Source organism: Scyliorhinus canicula, chromosome 15 (assembly GCF_902713615.1).
Source record: "Scyliorhinus canicula chromosome 15, sScyCan1.1, whole genome shotgun sequence".
NCBI lineage: Eukaryota > Metazoa > Chordata > Chondrichthyes > Carcharhiniformes > Scyliorhinidae > Scyliorhinus > Scyliorhinus canicula.
This window is the reverse complement of record NC_052160.1, coordinates 60,136,111-60,157,764: the sequence shown is the minus strand read 5'-3', so window position 1 is coordinate 60,157,764 and position 21,654 is coordinate 60,136,111.

Below are 21,654 nucleotides of genomic sequence, written 5' to 3'. Positions count from 1 at the left end.
CTTTTCACAGTAACTTCATTTGAAGCCTACTCGTGACAATAAGCGATTTTCATTTTTTTCATTTTTCAAATACCATCATTAGTTGTCTGGAAAAAGTGGGACCGCCTTTTCTCCCAAAAAACTAATTATATAAGACCCCCGGTTTGTATATTTAAACAGTCTGTCACCTGCTGTGAGTGGGAGTGATGGGCGCCCGTTATATAACTGCTTGAAAACTGATTCAGGTAGACAAATCAGTATACAAAGTCTCTGTTTTACAGACAAAAAACAAGAGACCAACAGTTGAAAATCACCTTCCCACTTGTGGCGCCTCCAACATGGCAGCAGCCTCAACAAAGCAAAAATTAGGCCATATGAAATGAAATGAAAATCGCTTATTGTCACGAGTAGGCTTCAATGAAGTTACTGTGAAAAGCCCCTAGTCGCCACATTCCGGCGCCTGTCCAGGGAGGCTGGTACAGGAATCGAACCGTGCTGCTGGCCTGCTTGGTCTGCTTTAAAAGCCAGCGATTTAGCCTTGTGAGCTAAACCAGCCCCTATGCCTGTTTGTACAATTTAAAAAATAAACTGATCTGCCTCGCAGTGGGCAAGGGATATGATTTTCACAATGGTAGTGAGAAAAACAGCTGATTCATAGTGGCTGGTGCTTAATGACTAGACACTTAATAACATCTTTAAACCAACCCTCCCCCACCTCTGCACCAATGTAATGAAGAGGCAAAAGAAATCAGGGAAAACCCCAAAGTCAAAGGAGAAACTACTCTGGAAAATTCCCCATTAGTGATCAAAAACCATTCCAGGATATCACATGAACAGGCTGAAATCTTACCAAATTCTTTCAAAGTGTTGGCTTCAGTGAGAAAACTGGGGAGAATCCTGCCTCTGATGTGCTTGCCCTGAGAAAGGGAGCCCTCAGTAAACTTCTCGATGGGATTAAGCAGAAGCAGGAAACCCTTTAGCCATGACTGGGCAGACATCCAGCCAACAAAGTGACCAGCCCGCTTGGGAAGCTGTGGCCACAATTATCAGCACCAGTTCACTCTTATGGAAGATGGGGCTGCAATGTTGTAAGAAGATGTATGACCTTTGTGCCGCCAGGGTAATTCTGCCTCCTCATGTCTCCCTCACACCTCCATGGTGATCTCACTCCCACCCACCTCACAGGGTCAGAGTGCTTGTCATGTGCCACCCCCCATAATCCACCCAGTAGTTCCAATACCCCGCTCCCATCACTTCCCACGCAAGCCAGACTACAGCCCCATCCGACTTGGCTCGATTACCGCCTACAATCTTCCCATCTGTCTCATTGCAGGACAAACCAGAGCACAACTGGCGTGAGCAGGCATAGTCAGCCAGAATGATGCCAGAACTCAAGACCCTAGCCCCATTTGAGGAACGAGCCTTTGAACCTGCCGGCGAGGAGCAGAACTGCTCCTGTGCAGAGGGCAAGGTCAAGGCCACAGACACAAATGAGAACCCTCAACGTATCCAGCCATGGTGCAAGCCTCACATGAGTGACATTTCTCCTATCAGTGTTTCCCTGACCCACACATGTCATCTGCGTGGTGTAACAACAATCTCTCCCTCAATTGCAGCAAAACTAAAGAGCTGGTCACTGACTTCAGGAAGCAAAGTATCGTACATACCCCTGTCTGCATCAATGGTGCCGAGGTGGAGATGGTTGACAGCTTCAAATTCTTAGGTGTAGACGCCATGACCAAGAAAGCACAATAACGCCTATACTTCCTCAGGAAACAAAGGAAATTCAGCATATCCATAGTAAGCATCCTATCTGGCTGCATCACAGTCTGGTATGGCAACTGCTCGGCTCAAGACCGTAAGATACTACAGAGAGTCGTGAACACAGCGCAGTCCATCACGCGGACCCGCCTCCTATCCATCGATTCTGTCTGCACCTCCCACTGCCTTGGGAACGTAGGCAGCATAATTAAAGACCCCTCCCATCCAGGTTATTCTCTCTTCCAACTTCTTCCTTCGGGCCTAGTGTGATACAAAAGTCTGAGAACATGCACTAACAGTTTCAAAAACAGCTTCTTCCCTGATGTTACCAGACTCCTGAATGGTCCTCTTATGGACTGAACTGATCTCTTCACACATTTTCTCTACTGAGTAGTACTATACTCCGTGTGCTCACTCGATGCCTGTACCTATGTATTTACATTGTGTTTTTATGTAGGTCCTATGTTTTTTCATGTATGGAACGATCTGGACTGTACGCAGAACAATACTTTACCCTGTACCTCAGTACGCATGACAATAAATCATATCCAATAAATCAAATCCAATCTCCCTTCCATTGCAGGTCAATAAGCAGACCAGCCTCATTGCCCCTGGCATGAGCAGCTCTGAGGCAGGTATCTCGGTGACCAGCATTGTCACCCGTACCCTTCACCAGTGCAGATACTCGCACCTCTGTGGGATTAAGTGGTAGAAAGGCCTCTGGGTCTCTCATTGGTGAGCACCTCACACTTGATGATCTACAGCATGTGGAGGCAGGGATGACCCAGGGATCCAGCACTTGGAGGGTTCTCTACTGAGTCCCAGGCTGATGATGCGCCCCTGGGTACAGTCGTCCTAGAGCTGCTGGAGCTGCAACGGCAGAGTTGCAAGCATCAGGAAGGGCAGCATCCCCATTCAGACGACAAGAACATACAGTACAGAAGGAGGCCATTTAGCCCATCGAGTCTGCACCTACCCACTTAAGACCTCACTTCCACCCTATCCCAATAACCCCATCTCACCTTTTTTGGTCACTAAGGGCAATTTAGCATGGCCAATCCACCTAACCTGCACGTCTTTAGACTGTGGGAGGAAACCGGAGCACCCGGAGGAAACCCACTCAGACACAGGGAGTATGTGCAGACTCCGCACAGACAGTGACCCAGCAGGGAATCGAACCTGGGACCCTGGCGTTGTGAAGCCACAGTGCTAATCACTTGTGCTACCGTGCTGCCATCTGTTTGAGGAGATGCTGCCATCAGTCTGAAAAGGCCAACACTGCGAGGATTGTGTCTGTAGCGGAGACCTTGGTACAGAATTTGAATTCCATGGCTGAGAGCATGAGGTCCATGGTGCAGGCACTCGTAAGACTCCACAAATGTCAGCACCAGAGAAGGTCAGAGCTTCTGGATCTCACGGCAGCAGGAGCCCAGAAACCCATATACCTGAAGGGAAAAGGATCGGCAGGAGCACAGACCGGGGCCTTCCACCCAGGAGATCATGGGGATGTCGAGCCCATCTGACATTCCCCTCGCTGTGAGTGAAACACCTCCAGTCCCACATACCGATGCGTGTGTTGCCCAAAGCAGGCCAGGACCCTCAAGGTCACGGCAGCCAAGGTAATCTCGGGCAACAGGACGTGGAACTCAGCAGGCGGACTCAACCTTAGCTGCGGGCCCTGTGGCTACACCAAGACATACTGGAAGGGTGAGGAAGACCACCTTGTGGGCACAGGTGAACCGAGGCACAATAAAGGAAAATACACCATTGGAATAACTATCTAGCATTAAAAATCACTTTGATCACCCACAAAGAGCCTCCATACTAGCATGTAATGGCGCCATGTTCCCCCAAAAGCCCCGTGCAACCCTGGTGCTTTCTCCCTGTGCAGTGTGAGAATGGTAGCACTATGTCTCCCACCTCCCACATTAACGACACAGTAATGCCACACCACTCCTGACACAGGCCCACCAGCCCAACCCTTCACTGCCACCTCCCACCTCCCCACAGCAACACTCAGGCTTCTCGTGTGCCGTGATTCTCAATTTATGAGGATGCCATAATAGAATCATAGAATTTACAGTGCAGAAGGAGGCCATGCGGCCCATCAGGTCTGCACCGGCCCTTGGAAAGAGCACCCTACTTAAGCCCACGTCTCCACCCTAACCCAGTAACCCAGTAAACCCACCTAACCTTTTGGACAATAAGGGGCAATTTAGCATGGCCAATTCACCTAACCTACACATCTTTGGACTATGGGAGGAAACCAGAGCACCCGGAGGAAACCCACGCAGACACTGAGAGGAAGTGCAAATTCCACACAGATACCCGAGGACGGAATTGAACCCGGGTCCATGGAGCGGAGAGGCAGTAGTGCTAACCACTGTGTCACTGTACCGTCCCTGAAAATATGTGAGAATCTGTCCACCTCGTCAAGAGGTGGTGAAGCACACCAGGGCCCCTGACCTCGGAGGAGGCGGTATCTGTCTCCATGGGCCCCCTGTTCAGTGGCAAGTTGCGTCAACTCTCTTGTCAGGCAGGAGTCAGACATTTTGTGGAGGTTAAGATGAGCATTGCTGGGGCAGCACGGTGGCACAGTGGTTAGCATTGCTGCCTACGGCGCTGAGGACCCGGGTTCGAATCCCGGCCCTGGGTCACTGTCCGTGTGGAGTTTGCACATTCTCCCCGTGTCTGCGTGGGTTTCACCCCCACAACCCAAAGATGTGCAGGGTAGGTAGATTGGCCACGCTAAATTGCCCCTTAATTGGAAAAATAATTGGGTACTCTAAATTTATAGAAAAAAAAAAAAAAAAGATGAGCATTGCTTTGGGGCATAATTTTTGAACCGCAAAGGATCCCATTCCCTCAATGTTCAACTCGGCTGTGACCCCGCGATGCACATCATGCAGGTGTGTGTAGCAATGACAGTTACATCTTGGGGTGCTCGCTCTTCCAGCCACTTGTGAGGGAGAGTAACGGCTGGAGTGCTGGCTCCTCAGGAGGTGGCTGATAATGCCAATGTGGAGGCCACAAACACCTGCTAAGACTCGTTACAATGAGGCTCATCCATCAACGCGTACACTGGCCAAGCAGGCAATTGGATGACTCAAGACGCGGTTCTGGTGCCTAGACTTGTTGGGGGTAGCCTCCAATACAGTCCCCAGAGGATATCCTCCATCATAGTGGTTAGCTGTGCTCTGCACAACCTGGCACTGCAGCAGGCAGAGCATCTGGACCAGAAGGAAATGGAGGCATATGGAGGATATTGAGGAGGGCGACGATGGGCAACCCACAGAGGAGGAGTAGGATGGAGCTCAGGTGATGGCCAGGGCTCGCATGGGTCGCAGGTCTAGGGACGCCGTCATTGACTCTCGCTGCTGACTGGGCTATGCCACACAAGTCATCTCTGCAGCCCTTAAGCTGCTGGCATAGACGTTCAGAGGGGCAGTAACCTTCAGGCCCACAGGCCATGTGGTGCTAACTCTTGCATCACCTGGCACAGGTCATCAGCCGTGACCCGGAACAGACACAGTCTTCTCCAGCACGGGACTTCTGACATCTGGAGGTAGGTATTTCTACATCAGAACACCTATGGTTGGCAGTGTCTCCTCCGAGGCTCTGCCATCTGTTGCCCTGCTCCTGGAAGTTCAGTGGGCCCTGCTTCCTCTGCGGGCACTGGTCCTAGGGGTGTGCAGCGGCATGGCAATGTCGCTGCTGCTGGTCGAAGAGAATATCAAAGTGAGCGATGATGAGTCATAACAATGCCCTGACCCTCAGCCTTCTCAGGATCTGGGACATTCACACATGTGCATCCCCTTATGTGAGCACCTTACTCCTGAGCCTCACTCCCTCCCCTGTGACACACTAGGCACTTCCCCACAGTTGCCCCTCTGAACTTCACATGAATGAACTGATTTGACTGAGAGCCTCAGCGGTCTGTGTGTGCTCCCCCCCCCAAAGGGTGAGGCATCAGGGCAGTTGAGTGCATTCAATTAATCTGTGTTCTAACTTCATTTGAACGGGGTGACTGATGAGCGAATTCACCACAATGCGTTGCATTGGGGCCATATCTATGTCACCTCTGTTATGTAGATGTGAGTATGAGCCTTGGAGTTAAATGTTTGAGGGCCAGTCATTCAACTATCTTAGTTCAACAGAAAAAAACAAGTAAACAAAACAAATAAGGGTTAAAAAAATGGACGGCTATCAATGGCACACTCAAGCATTGCAATGCTGACTAAATTGGCACAATTGACTCGTCAAGGGTCAGCGACCTTGTGGAAGGCAAGGCACACCTGATGTGCGTGAAGGCTGAAATTAGTACATCAACTTCATCCTTAGAGGGCACCCTCATTCCTCTCGTTCCCGGTGCGTGACAGTATTCTAAATGGACCACCTGATGATGCCGTTGAAGAAATGCTTTCGCAGATTGCTGATGCTTTTGATACTGTTGTGGTGAGATCCACATATAACTGGTACGTCACCATGGGTCAAAAACACAGGAAGTCAAGGATGTTCAACTGCAGGGCAGCACGGTGGCGCAGTGGGATAGCCCTGCTGCCTCACGACGCCGAGGTCCCAGGTTCGATCCCAGCTCTAGGTCACTGTCCGTGTGGAGTTTGCACATTCTCCCCCTGTCTGCGTGGGGTTTGGCCCCACAACCCAAAGATTATGCAGAGTAGGTGGATTGGCCATGCTAAATTGCCCCTTAATTGGAAAAAATTAATTGGGTACTCTAAATTTATAAAAAAAAGGATGTTCAACTGCACCTTGAGTGCAGTAAAACATGTGGACATGAGGATTTGGTTCTGGTGAGATTGGGCCGTGTGGGAGAGCACGCACAGCTGCGGCTCCTGGATGGAGAATGGCACTGATGCGTGGAACAGGTATCACATTGATAGGCAGATCATTTCTCTGACAAAGTTCTGGACATGCTAACACATTTTCAGGCTTATCCTCTGTTCCTGTTGAGGAACCTGCAAGGGGTAATCAAGGGGTAATACCATGTGTTTTTGTTTGTGAAAATGAGCTGATATAGCTTTGTATTGGTAGCAATATGGAACACTGATGTTTCTTTCTTGTTAAATGGTTAGTGGAATGTTATGGAATGTTGCGTAGTTGATTTTCAAATCTTTGGTTATTGTTGACCATTTAATAAATAAAATATTCTCAAGGGTTGTGGATTAAACAAGCTTTCCAACTTGAATAGGCAACCACCCATACACTAATCCCTGACAGTCTGGCCTCCACTACCAGTGGCCTGATATCTCATGCCCTCTGGCCCCATCCCAGAGATGTCAATACTGAATCTACCGCCCCCTGGCCCCAAGTTGAACTTATCTGGATCCACCACGTCACCTCTGCTGCCCCCTCTCCAACTGGCACCCTGGAGGGTAATGGCGACCCGACCAGACACCTCCGATATCCCCTTTGGAGTTGAGGACACCAGGCTCTTATTTTTATACAGCTGTTGAAAATCGCACCGACTTGACATCACGCCGACGACTGGTGAATATTCATTGGTGGGGATGTTTCGCCGGGAGAGCTCGCTGATAATATAATATATTTAAATGTGGTTTCCAGCCTTCCGTCGTTGGATTCTCGTCACGTCACTGGCGAGGAGCCTGGAAAATCGGAAAACAATCTCGCCGGCGAGAATTGGGAAACACGATTCTCACCGTATTTTCCACCCTCGTCACTGTTCTCGCTGACGTCCCGAAATTCCACCACATGTGATATATTGTTAATCCTGCTGGTATAGATCTACTGAGCTTGCACTGGATTTGGACTACTTTGATTAATTGTTGCCAGTTGTCAGATACACAGCAGCACTGGCAGAAAAGTAGAAAAAGTTTCAAACATACCCTATATCTGTCCAGTGAGTGATGCAGTAGGGCTGGGTTGGGAGAGGGGGGGGAGGAGGAGTGGTGGGAACAGTGAGAGGGTTGTGTGCATCTTTAAAAAGAAGCAAAAATAATATAAAATGAGCAAAATGCATATAACTGTCTTGAAGTTCTGCAAAAATGGCTTCAGATTGCTTAGGAATTTTACCTAATTGGTCCTCAAGTCCGAACATGGAAACAGATGGTCACAGGATATGAACCAGAGACGCTCGTGAAAACCTTTCTTTATATGGACTTTTCTTAAGTTGTTTTTAAAAAAGAAGCAGTGGTGTGAAGTACATCAGCCAATCAATACCATCAAAGAACCGGAAGTTCTTTGAACCAGAAACTCATATCCTGCAGAGCAGGCAAGCTTACAATATCCGTTCATGACCGAGGACCAGGTCAAAATGTTAAACCCTTATGAAAGCACATACCATAACATTCTATTGCGTTTCCGATTTATAATTTGTGTTTTTTTATTATTATTTTCCAGAAGTTACCCTTATTTAGTTTTGTTGTAACATTAGAAATCTTTACAATTATATTTATTTTAATATTTAAGTTTTGCAAGACTCAGTTGACTGGAGTTTTATACCAACACCAGTATTCAAATTTTATTCATTGGGCAGTGAGTGCACAGGGTACAAGTAAACGGCATTGAAAATAATAAACATAAATAGCAAATGAAGTATGCCTTTATTTTCAATTCAGTTATTCCTTAAGTAACTCTGGCCCTCTAATGACGGAACTTGTTTTGGAGCATTTAAAATATACACTTACAGTTTTCTAAAATTTCACTTTGGCTCATTTGTTATGCTAGTCTATAACAAAATACCTACTACTTTCACGTGACTGTGTTATGGAGAGTGGAACATACGGATTCATTCACTTTAGTGCCTTAATAAGCTGTATGTTCTGCAGCTCAAGTGTTCACATTTCAAACATTTTTGACTGTATATAATTCAAAATGTAACCTTGTTTTTACCAATGCTGCAAGTGAGAAATGACACTATTTTTCACACTTATTCATGCATACATTGGACAGATGTGAAAACAAAGGACGGAATTCTCCGATGACGGAATTCGCCAGCGGGTTCGATGGTGGGAGTCTAAAAGTCAGTTGCACGCCAGTATGAATTTCCCTGGGGGATTCTCTGCTGGTCCCCACCATGGCAGATTGGGAAACCTGCTGGAGGCTGGCTTGAACCTGATTTGCATCACGATGGTGGGATGCAGATGAAGACCCGACTAGAAGGTTTTTCACCTCCCACTCTTGATTCCCCGTGATGCTGGTGGGAAAACATGCCAGTTGAGAACACGGGTGGAATGTTACCATCATTTGTCAGAATGTGAGCGGGTATCTCTCCAGAAACACAGCTGAGTTTTCTGACCAGATTTTCCGCCACTTAGTGCATAGGAAATCTGGGGGAGTGATTTGGACTGTCATTCTGGTGGGGCGGAGCCTGATAGAGACAGAAATCAAGGTGCCACCCTTAAAGGATACCTCAATCTGCATTTAAAATATACTTCCCCATCCCCTCACAGACACAGAGGACACCCCCCCCCCCCCCACCCCACAAGCATTGTGGCGACTCTCCCCACCATGGAGGTATCAGGGGCACTCTTTCCCCCAGCCTCCATCACCACACAAGTATCAGGGAGCACTCTTCCCCACCCCCCATACCGTGGGCACTCTCCTGCTTCACAGCCATCACTCCCTTTCACAGCCATCAGCCTCCCCCTACCAACAGCTGTGGTAGTATGACTAGGGGTATTACGGTACCTGGGAGTGTGAGCTGTCATTGGTGCAGAGGGCTCGCTGTCCATTGGCCCAGGTATCGTGTGCTTCTTATCCCTATTGGCTAAGAGGAAGGTAGCTCCGCCTACGAGGTGGGGTATAAGAACCCGTGTTCCCCTGCAGCCAGGCCATTTCCTGTACGTCTGCTGCCGGGCTCACTTCTTGCTAATTAAAGCCTTTCGTTTCGGACTTCACCTACGTTTTGTGTCCATTGATTGTGCATCAATGGCATTGTCCTGTCTCCCTCACAGGCATAGCCCCCCCTTCCCCCACACACAGACATTGTGCTCTCCCCACTTGACAGGCATCACCCAACTTCCCGTCAGCCATCAGCCCTCCACCCGACCACGCGTAAGGAGGACCAGGGCCCCAAGGGGCAGTGCCAACCTGTGCCAGGGTATGACCCCCTCCCCTGGGGCTATAGCTACCATAGCACCCTGGGCAGGCTCCCCTCCACTGAGTCCCATTCCCAATAGCTGTTGTCAATGTCAGCAAGGTATGAATATTTAGTGAGGGTGGGGGAGGAGTCATGTGGATGAGAATCCCTTTTGTAATACGTTAATGTATTAAAATTTATTGAAATGAGGTACCTGCCTTTCTAAGCGGGAACCACATTACGTCACCAACGAGGCGTGGGGAACATTGGGAACATGACCTTGCCGGTGAAAATCTTGTTTCCCGACTTTAATAACTTGGAAGAGGTGACAATGCACAAAGCAGAGTAACTATAGAACTATTTATTCACAATATAACTATACACAGAGAATGATAAAAATGCTACTGATGACTCGTGTTTCTAGACTGGCTAGGAAGAATGCGGCGAGTCGTAAAGGCTGCCGTGAAACTGGCCGTGTTTCACGGCAGCCTCCGCACCCCCTCCCAGGACCTGATTCTCCCCCCCCGAGCGGGGCTAGCAGCGCGGCACGGTGAAGCACGGCATCGCGCGGGCTTAGCGACCGTCGCTAAGTCCGCGCGCCAAGCGTCACGGCGGCTGACGCGCGCGATGATGTCAACCGCGCATGCGCGGATGACGTCATCACGCAGACGCGTCAAATCCATGCATGCGCGGGCCGTCATGCCCCTCAGCCGCCCCGCGAACTGATCCTGCGGGGCAGCGGAAGAACAAATAGTGCGCGGGTATCGGACCCGCTGCCCGCGATCGGTGCCCACCGATCGCAGGCCCATGCCACCCTTGGCACGGCCGTGCCAATCGGTGCCATGGTTGTCCGGGATGGCACTTTGCGGCCGTTTTCATGAACGGTGAGAGCAGGTGTGATTGCGTTCGTGAAAACGGCCATAAAGGCCTGGGAACTCGGCCCATCGGCCTCGGGAGAATCGCTGTTCGCCGTAAAAAACGGCGAGCAGCGATTCGTGTCGTAGGGCGGCCGTGGGGGGGGGGGGGAGTGAATAGCGGGAGGGCGGGAAAAATGTCGGGAAGGCCCTCCCGCTATTCTCCGACCCGTCGTGGGCAGTGGAGAATCGCGCCCCTGCTCGGCCCCAGGATTTGCATGCTCCGGCCCAACTGGCAAAACAGGTTGCATTACTCCGTTCAATTAAAGTCCCATAGCGAGCGCGTTTAGTCCTCGTTTCCCGGCTCTCGCAGCGGCAAGAAACACATGGCTATACAACGCAACTCGCATTGTGTAATGGGCCTCAGCGGGAAACACGCGGGCTGAGGTCGCACATAGTCCTGTTTTGTACACTGAGGAGCATCTCATGTTGAGCTTGATCTGACACTTGACCTTAGCCAAAAGGCCGCGAAGCGATCTGGCAAGGGTTTATGATCAGTAATTACAGTGAAATGCCAGCCGCAAACATATTGGTAGAATTTCTTTATCCTGAAGATAACAGCCAACCCAGCTTTCTCGATCCGTGGGTATGCCTTTTCTGCATCAGTTAGGGTCCTTGAAGAATAGCCGATAGACCTTTTTGTAAAATTTAGAGAACCCAATTCTTTTGTTTTTATGGGGCAATTTAGCGTGGCCAAAGTGCGACATGATGGCACAGTGGTTAGCACTGCTGCCATGGCGCTGAGGACCTGGGTTCAAATCCCGGCCCTGGGTCGCTGTCTGTGTGGAATTGCACATTCTCCCCATGTCTGCGAGGGTTTCACCCCCCACAACCCAAAGATGTGCAGGTTAGGTGGATTGGCCAAGCTAAATTGCCCCTTAATTGGAAATAAGTAATTGGGTACTCTAAATTTATTTTAAAAAAATTTAGCGTGGCCAATCCACCTAGCCTGCCGGGAGAGGGCCCAGACTGTCAGAGGGGTCTCGACCTTTGAGGAACGGGGAGAGGACAGGAGTGGCCAACAACAGAGTTGTCACCAACTTGGAAGTTGGCGCACGCCGCAGAGGTGAAGGTCCACCAGGTGCCACCCGGATGGACATAACACGTGAGTTTTTATTGTCATATACATTGGCCCATCCCTGCCACTGACCATATGTCCATTCTCCCGCAGGTCCTCCAGCCAAATGCACTGGTCCATCTGGGGTGGCCGCCTCTCCTGCCTCCCATGAGACCACCTTGGAGGAGAGCTCCGAGGATGCCACGATTGACGTGTCACAGCCCAGAGACACACACCTCGGTGGGCAACGTTAGTGGTCAGGCCTCTGGGACACAATCTGCAGAGCACCACACAGTTGCTGATGTACATCAGGTGGAGGCAGTAACGCCAGGCGAGACAGCAGTCAGAGGTCTGCTGGGTCCCACAACCCAGCTGGGTCCCAGCCAGATGCTGAGCCTATGGAACATGCTATCCCAGAGCTGATGGAGATGTTAGGGAGCATTCGGGACGTGTGGTATTTTAGGTATAACATACCTGTCCAATTTTTCCACTTGGTTGACCATTAATTTATAGTCACCACGTATTTGTACAGTCTTATCTAGCTTATGTATTGGCACAATGGGAGCTGCCCACTCTGTGAACTGCAGTTGATAGTGCCCAAATCTTATAAGACTATAAGACATAGGAGCAGAATTAGGCCACTCGGCCCATCGAGTCTGCTCCGCCATTCAATCATGGCTGATATTTTCTCATCCCCATTCTCCTGCCTTCTCCCCATAACCCCTGATCCCCTTATTAATCAAAAACCTATCTATCCCTGATTTAAAGACACTCAGTGATTTGGCCTCCACGCCTTCTGCAGCAAAGAGTTCCACAGATTCACCACCCTCTGGCTGAAGAAATTCCTCCTCATCTCTATTTTAAAGGATCGTCCCTTTAGTCTGAGATGGTGTCCTCTGGTTCTAGTTTTTCCTACAAGTGGAAACATCCTCTCTATGTCCACTCTATCCAGGCCTCGCAGTATCCTGTAAGTTTCTATAAAATCCCTCCTCATCCTTCTAAACTCAGACAAGTACAAACCCAGAGTCCTCAACCGTTCCTCATACGACAAGTTCTTCATTCGAGGGATCATTCTTGTGAACCTCCTCTGGACCCTTTCCAAGGCCAGCACATCCTTCCTTAGATACGAGGCCCAAAATTGCTCACAATACTCCAAATAGGGTCTGACCAGAGCCTTATACAGCCTCAGAAGTACATCCCTGGTCTTGTATTCTAGCCCTCTTGACATGAATGATAACATTGCATTTGTCTTCTTAACTGCCGACGGAACCTGCACGTTAACCTTAAGAGAATCGTGAACGGGCAGCACGGTGGCACAGTGGTTAGCATTGCTGCCTACGGCGCTGAGGACCCGGGTTCGAATCCCGGCTCTGGGTCACTGTCCGTGAGGAGTTTGCACATTCTCCCCGTGTCTGCGTGGGTTTCACCCCCACAACCCAAAAAGATGTGCAAGATAGGTGGATTGGCCACACTAAATTGCCCCTTAATTGGAAAAAAAAAAAAAAAATAAATAATTGGGTACTCTAAATTTATAAAAAAAAAAAGAGAATCGTGAAGAAGGACTCCCAAGTCTCTTTGTGCTTCTGTTTTCCTAAGCATTTCCCCATTTAGAAAATAGTCTATGCCTAAATTCCTCCTTCCAAAGTGCGTGACCTCACATTTTTCCACATTGTATTTCATTTGCCACTTCATTGCCCACTCTCTGTAAAATTTTGGTGTAGCCTCTCGACTTACGTATTTTGCCTAGTTCGTCTCAAAATACCTCCTGATATCTCCGGAGGGTGTCACTTCATTAATTTTGAAAATTCACTTTTATTTCCTGAAGCCAATCCCATCCTATCGAGCTTGGCCCATGACCCTTAACTATAATTTGTCATCCAGACTCAACGTTAGCTCTGTTCTCTCCCCACAGATGCTGCCAGGCCGGCTGAGAGTTTCCAGCATTTTCTGTTTTTGTTTCAGATGAAAAAATGAAACATCTGCCAACATCTTCCAACATCTGCAGTAATTTGCTTTTATCCTATCAACTGAGATGTTTGGGCAGCACAGGCTGTTAACAGTATTTTTCTCTGCTTCTTCTCCCCCTTTTTTATTTGCTTTGAAGAAATATCACAGGCATTCAATGTATTGAATCCAGTCCTTTAGGGCTGAATGGCTCAAGCTTTCTGAATAGAGGCACAAGGACAACTCGCTGACTGCTGAATAGATACGCTTCCAAAGACTTGCACACGAGGTCTACTCTACCATTCTCTGGCAAATGAAAAAAATGCTCCATTGATCCTTGTTGCCAAATGCAATAACTTGGAAGGAGTGGCCACCATCAAGCAGAGTAACTATGGAGCTATTAACAATATAACTATGCATAAAGAATGATAATGATGCTACTGATGACTGTGACTCCAGTTTCTAGACTGGCTCAGAAAACCTGTCTTCAGGCCCAATATTCGCATTCTCTGGCTCAATTGGCCGAATGGGCCACCTGACCCTCAGAACCCACCCCCTCAAAGGGGCACGCTACCTCACCGACTCTTGTGGGCTTTTGCGCCAATGTTGACATTTGCGCTTGCAGAAGCCACGGCCTCAGAGTGTTGCTGGAGATTCATCTTCTTTCTTCAATGGTGGGTCGATGATGTTGGCATCTGTTCAATATGGCACCCAGATATGATGACGGACTTCATACAATCACTACAGTGCAGAAGGAAGCCATTTGGCCCATCGAGTCTGCACCAAGCCTCCGAAAGAGCACTCCACCCAGGCCCAAACCCCCGCCCTATCCCCGTAACCACACCTAGGGGCAATTTAGCATAGCCAATCCACCCAACCTGCATATTTATGGACTGTGAGAGGAAATCAGAGCATCCAGAGGAAACCCACACACACACGGGAAGAATGTGCAAACTCCACACAGTCACCTGAGGTTGGGATTGAACCCAGGTCCCTGCCACTGTGAGGCAGCAATGCTAACCACTGTGTCACCATGCTCATGTCACCGTGCCATCATGTCTACCCACCCTGGAATATGGCACAAAACTCCCAGGTGCTTAAGTAATGAAGTTGGGGTCGGAAGATATGGTGTGATTCCCTACAGCCTCTGCAGCGGGAGGCAATCCACATTTCCACTCTCGCCACAGGACTTGGTCCTAGATGGGAGAATTCTGCCCAAAGGCTTACCTTATACATTTTCATCACTTTAATTGATTCACTACTTTGACATGAAGAAACATCTAAAATGTAAAGAAAATTGCCAGCTAACCACAAGTCTTAAATGTACAATCCAAGATGTTATGCAAAAAGTATCCAATCCCGTGACAGAAAGTAGGAAGGGGCCAGGTTCAATCTTTGGTCTGTGCTGAGTTCGGCCAACCTTTGAAAGGGTTTCAACATCACTGAAGCATTTCGTACTCTTTTGGAAATCTAAGGCTTCCCACCCCAAGTTTCCACAATATCTGCTCTAGCTCAGTGGTAGCGCTTCCATCTGAGTCTCAAAGTTAAAGATCTACAAAAGACAGCAGCAAATGTAGGAGGTTCCTTAACTGGGAGGGAAAGAGTGATACAGGCTCCATTAATCTGTACTGACCAGAAGTCAAAGTCCTGCTTCTGTCCTGTACAAATTTGCAATGTAATTGTCTACAGTTCTACCTGAGGTGTTCAGCGGATACAGTAAAGTGGAAAAATGCAGGTTTGCATTTGTGAAGCTTTCAAATGTGAAGGTGAATGGCATATTTGCTAAATATATATTTATGTTTGGGCTAAACATATTCAGTGATGTTTTCTCTTGAAAAGGGAAGGCTGAGAAGACACCTGACATAAGTCACTAAAATTATGAAGGGATCCAATAGGGTAGATGCAAACAGGACGATTCCACTTTTGGAGGATTACAAAACTAAGGGTAATAAATTTAAGAAACGCATTAATAAATCCAAAAGGGATTCGGGAAAAACATCTTTTTTAAAATAGAAATTTAGAGTATCAAATTCATTTTTTCCAATTAAGGGGGCAATTTAGTGTGGCCAATCCACCTATCTTTGGGTTGTGGGGGTGAAACCCATGCAAACACGGGGAGAATGTGCAAACTCCACACAGACAGTGACACAGGGCCAGGATTCGAACCTGGGACCTCGGCGCCGTGAGGCAGCAACGCTAACCACTGCACCACCATGCTGCCCTAGGAAAAACATCTTCACCCAGTGAGACTGCGGAACTTGTTACTACATGGAGTTCTTGAGGTGAACATATGTTTTTCAGGGGAAGCTGGATAAGTACATGGGGAGAAGAGAATTGAAGGATATCTTAATAAGATGAAATGTATGTACTCTTTCTATGCTGTTTCCTAGATGTATTTAATTTTATTTTCTTCTTGGTTAAGGCTGAACTCCCAAAAGAGAGGAACACCGGAAATTATTTGTCATGATCTGCTTGCCATAAAATGTATTTCCTGTTGGCCATGTTTTACAATTTTTAAGCTGAAGACATGGCATTGATTACAGCAACTTTAAGAAGTGTTTATTTAGAAAAATGATATAATTGCTAATCTCAATATTCACCCTCACACACCGACCAATGGTATCGACCTCAAACCCACCTCTCGCTGCCTCCATGTATCCACCTATTCAGCTTTGGCAGGAATATCACTCAAACGGAGTGCTCCACAATCACTGGAATTCTGGCCTCTCTTGCAAGACAACATGTCGCAAAATAGCAGGGAACAAAGTAGACCTGATATGGTACCACGATCCCTGCATCCCCTGAGGCTTACAGAGGAGATGGCTCTCAGCATCAGGGGCCAGCAGTTACAGAGCCTGTATCATACAACATTAGTATATTCTCAGGCCCCTTCTCGACTCCCAATTCACCCTCATTCTGCTATCTGACGTGATGGGTGGGATTTTCCAGCTCCATCCGCCACTTGGACTGTCCAGTTACTTTGAAAGCCATGGACTAGGACAGCACGGTGGCACAGTGCGTTAGCATTGCTGCCTCACGGTGTCGAGGTCCCAGGTTCGATCCTGGCTCTGGATCACTGTCCGTGTGGAGTTTGTACATCCTCCCCGTGTTTGCGTGGGTTTCGCCCCCACAACCCAAAGGTGTGCAGTGTAGGTGGATTAGCCATGCTAAATTGCCCCTTAATTAGAAAAAAAAATAATTGGGTACTCTCAATTTAATTTAAAAAATGAATAACTAAAAAAAAGAAGAAAACCAAGGACTTTTCACTGGGCTGCTGCATCCCTGATGGCGGGTCCTGCCATGGTGAGGCTGGAAAGTCCTGGATGACAGGTGAAATCTTCCCTTCCTGTTATCAATGGGATTTGCTGTAGGCAACCCAAAAGACTTGGTAAAATGTAAAATATCAGTTTCTGGATGTTGGGGAATCGAGTCACAATCTTCCCCTCCTGACGTTCAGCGGGTTGATGGCAGGTTGGGTTTCCCATTGAAGCTCAGCGGGAACCCATTTTGCATCTCAAATATAGATAGATTGGAGAGTTGGGCAGAGAAATGGCAGATGCAGTTCAATCCAGGCAAATGCGAGGTGATGCATTTTGGAAGATCTAATTCAAGAGCAGACTATATGGTCAATGGAAGAGTCCTGGGGAAAATTGATGTACAGAGAGATCTGGGAGATCAGGTCCATTGTACCCTGAAGTGGCAACACAGGTCGATAGAGTGGTCAAGAAGGCATACAGAGGTCAGCACGGTGGCCCAGTGGTTAGCACAGCAGCCTCACAGAGCTGAGGTCCCAGGTTCAATCCCGGCTCTGGGTCACTGTCCGTGTGGAGTTTGCACATTCTCCTTGTGTCTGCGTGGGTTTCGCCCCCACAATCCAAAAATGTGCAGAGTAGGTGGATTGGTCACACTAAATTGCCATTTAATTGGGTAATCTAAATTTTGAAAAAAATATCAAAAAAAGAAGGCATACAGCATGCTTGCCTTCATCGGACGGGTATTGAGTACAAGAGTCGGCAGGTCATGTTACAGTTGTTTCATGTTTGATTTCATTTCAGTTGTATCGGACTTTGGTTAGGCCACATTTGGAATACTGCGTGCAGTTCTGGTCGCCACATTACCGGAAGGATGTGGATGCTTTAGAGAGGGTGCAGAGGAGGTTCACCAGGATGTTGCCTGGTATGAAGGGTGCTAGCTATGAAGAAAGGTTGAGTAGATTAGGATTGTTTTCGTTGGAAAGACGGAGGTTGAGGGGGGACCTGGTTGAGGTCTACAAAATTATGAGAGGTATGGACAGGGTGGATAGCTTTTCCAAGAGTGAGGGTGTCAATTACAAGGGGTCACAATTTCAAGGTGAGAGGGGGAAAGTTTAAGGGAGATGTGCGTGGAAAGTTTTTTACGCAGAGGGTGGTGGGTGCCTGGAACCCTTTGCCAGCAGAGGTGGTAGAGGCGGGCACGATAGCATCATTTAAGATGCATCTGGACAGATATATGAATGGGCGGGAACAGAGGGAAGTAGATCCTTGTAAAATAGGCAACAGGTTTAGATAAAGGATCTGGATCGGCGCAGGCTGGGAGGGCCGAAGGGCCTGTTCCTGTGCTATAATTTTCCTTGTTCTTTGTTCTATATCATGAATGCCCACAGTCAAAGCTGGCTGCACCACTGGAGCTGATAGTCTGATAGTCTGGTGTGCATGAAGACACAAAAGGTGGGGAGGTCTGGGAGAGATCAGGTCCTGGTGGGTGGAAGACATACCAGGGGTTCCGAGAAGAAAAGGGGGGACTGGATGAGAAGGGGGGTATGAATGAGAGGAAGGGGAGTTGTGGTTGGAGTGAGGGGGAGGGAGGAAGGCATGAAGGGGGCTGGAGTGGTGGGTCAGAATGTTTCTGAAGGGAGGGGTCAATTGAGTCAACGTTGGAATCCTCAGGTCAGTGCTATGGTTTCTTTTGATAGGTGGGGAAGGTAGCTGTGAGAGGGGGGAGTGGGATGCAGTAGACTGGTACGGTCAGGTTCCAGGTATGGCAAGATAGTTTTCACTGGGGGGTCATTAAGGGGGATAAGGATGGGGGCATGGATCACGGGCATGGGGAGGATAAGGTGGGCATTGAAATGGTGACTGTGTGGCTCAGCTGCCTAGGTAGGCATGTCCATATTTAATGTGATAGGGTCCGGGATTATGGAGGAGGCTTCAGGGTTATTGGGGGTGAGAATGAAGGTGACAATGTTGGAGGGGGAGGGGGCAATGGTGATGGGAATCATTAATGGGTGACATGGGGAGGATAAAGGTGATGAAGACAACTGATATGAGACAAGCACCATTCTGAGATGAGACAACTCAAGACCAAGCGAGATCCTGATGTACAACTGCAAAGCATCAAGGTAGGGGGAGAGTCTTCTCGGGTGGGTGGAGCTGAAGGCCAGCACAACTGGACAACTGAAGGGAAACGCTAGTGATTGTGTGGAGACTGTAAAAGATCTTCTTTGCTTTGCAAATCCCCACTGTCTGGTGAAGGCCACATGGCAGCAGATCTGGCCCAGAGTGTTCCCACCACAATGAGATCCCAGTGAGATGTAGAGCTGCTGTTCACTTTGAAACGTTTGTCATCGGCTCCAGGCAGAGTGAGGGAAGAGGGAGGGAGGGAGGGAGGGCGATGCCGACAATGGGCATGTAGGTGAATGGCAGCAAAATAATGTCTGCAAACATCCATCCTCACAGGGAATTGACAAGGACATGGTTAGTCTTTCCAATGTGACAAAGGCAATGGAGGCACGTGAAATAGTGTGAATGGGAGTTGCAACACAACTGGCAGTCATCATCTCTGACAAAGAGCGATCTCCAGGCACAGTCATGTATTAAGGGGAGGAAGACCCATTCTTAGTCACCCATCCCATCACTGAAGGTATGGAGTGCTTGCAACCGTTTAAACAACTAGCAGCAAGATTTAATCCAGGAGCCCTCCAGTCAGTGCAGGCTAACATATATTTAGAAGTGAGAAATATATGTATAATGATTGTACACCCATGCCACCATGTTAATTCAATACTTTTTAATTTTTCTAACTATACTGCTATTTCCACGTGCAACCCTGACATCGCAGCAGAGGTGGAGGCAATAGACTGACTATTATGTCTGTTGTCTGTGATGACTTCGGCAGGCACCCTCTGGAGGCCCAAATCCTGGTGTGCCCTTGCCCTCTTTGGGTTTTCTGCTCAGGGGCAGGTGCATTCTCAGGCTGAGCAACTGGAGCTGATGGGTCACAGGAATGGGAATGCCTGGACACACTTGGAGTGCACTGGGTGGATGTCCCCAGGGTGTCTAATAATACTGCTCCTCCCTTTGGGTGCTCGAGGGCCCCTCCCTGACTGCATGAGGATAAGGGGTACCTGGAGGGAAGTTGAGACGCCACACCACCTTCTCGTGTGGCCACTGCAGAAGCTCACTCATGGCTAGAGTGATGGAGTGCAGGTTTGAGCACATCCCCAGCAGAAACTGGGCATTCTGCTATACCAGGTTCTTCATGGCATCTGACACCAAGGCAGAGTGACAGTGGTGTGTACCATGCAATAGATACATTGCAGCACCTGTGTGGAGTTTACACATTCTCCCCGTGTCTGCTTGGGTCTCACTCCCACAACCCAAGGATGTGCAGCGTAGGTGGATTGGCCACGCTAAATTGCGCCTTAATTGGAATTTAAAAAAAAGATACATTGCAGCAAGTCACTAAGTCTCCTTTGACAGCAACCTCCAACATTACCAGCACTACCAGCTAGAACGGCAAGGGCAGCCACGCACGGGAGTGGCAGCACCTGCAAGTTACCTTGCATTCCACTCCGTGACTGTGCATTCACTGTGGATGGTCAAAACCTGCAGTTACCTCACTAGCAGCACAGCTTATGGTTCAACAACCACCACCTTCTCAAGGGCATTTAGAATTCGGCAAGAGAAATGCTGGCCTTGCCAGTGATGCACACGTGACCTGACAGAAACACAAATGCGTGGTGATGTGAGGTGGGAGAGAAGAAAGTTCACTTACATAGCGGTGCAGATTAGATCAATGACTACTTTCCTGCACTGCGGGGTGGTCCTCCCCTGCATTCCCATGGGTGCTGACCACCATGGTCACCTCCTCCAAGTTCGCCATGGTAGGCCTCCTGTGGCCATCACTGGACACGAGGACATTCCACTTTTCCTGCAATGCCTTAAGGAGGAGCTCCAAGAATCCTTCGCTGAAGTGGGTAGCCACGGCTTGTTGTCTTCTGCTCATCCTTCTAGGGCCCTGGTTGGTGAAGACCAGTCTGGGTGCCTTTTAAATATAGCTGCCGGACAAGATGGCGGCTGCCTGATTTTCTGCACGCTCAGCCATGAGACTCAACGTGTAGCGTGCACATGCATAAAAAAATAAGCCTGTCCCGACCTACATTTATAAAACAAAACGTAGAGAAAAGTTGGCTGCCCTTCCTGTTCTTCATTGGCCGAGGAATTCTCAGCCTTCTCCATGCCTCCCTCAAGCAAGTGATCTCCCCTTTGAAGCACCAGGTTGTTCAGGGCACAACAGACCATAATGATGCAAGACACCCCCTCTGGAGAATGCTGCAGAGTCTCACCTGTGCAGTCCAAGCAGCAAAAATGCACCTTCTGAATGCCAATGGACTGCTCTTTCATGGATCTTGTTGAACTTTGTGCCACGTTGTATATTTTCTCCGAGGAACTTTGAAGACGATGCTCGGGTGTCATAAGACATTGCTTCAGCAGGCAACCCTCATCAGCACGCTCTGTAAACTTCGAACATCAGGGGCTCCCGGGGGAACTGGCACAAATGTGCACAATGTGCTTCTGATGGTCACACACCAACTGATTGTTTAGGGAATGGAATCCTTCCCTGTTAGTGAACATCAGAGGCTGTTGTCATGGAGATGTCAAAGTGGCATGTGCGCAATCGAT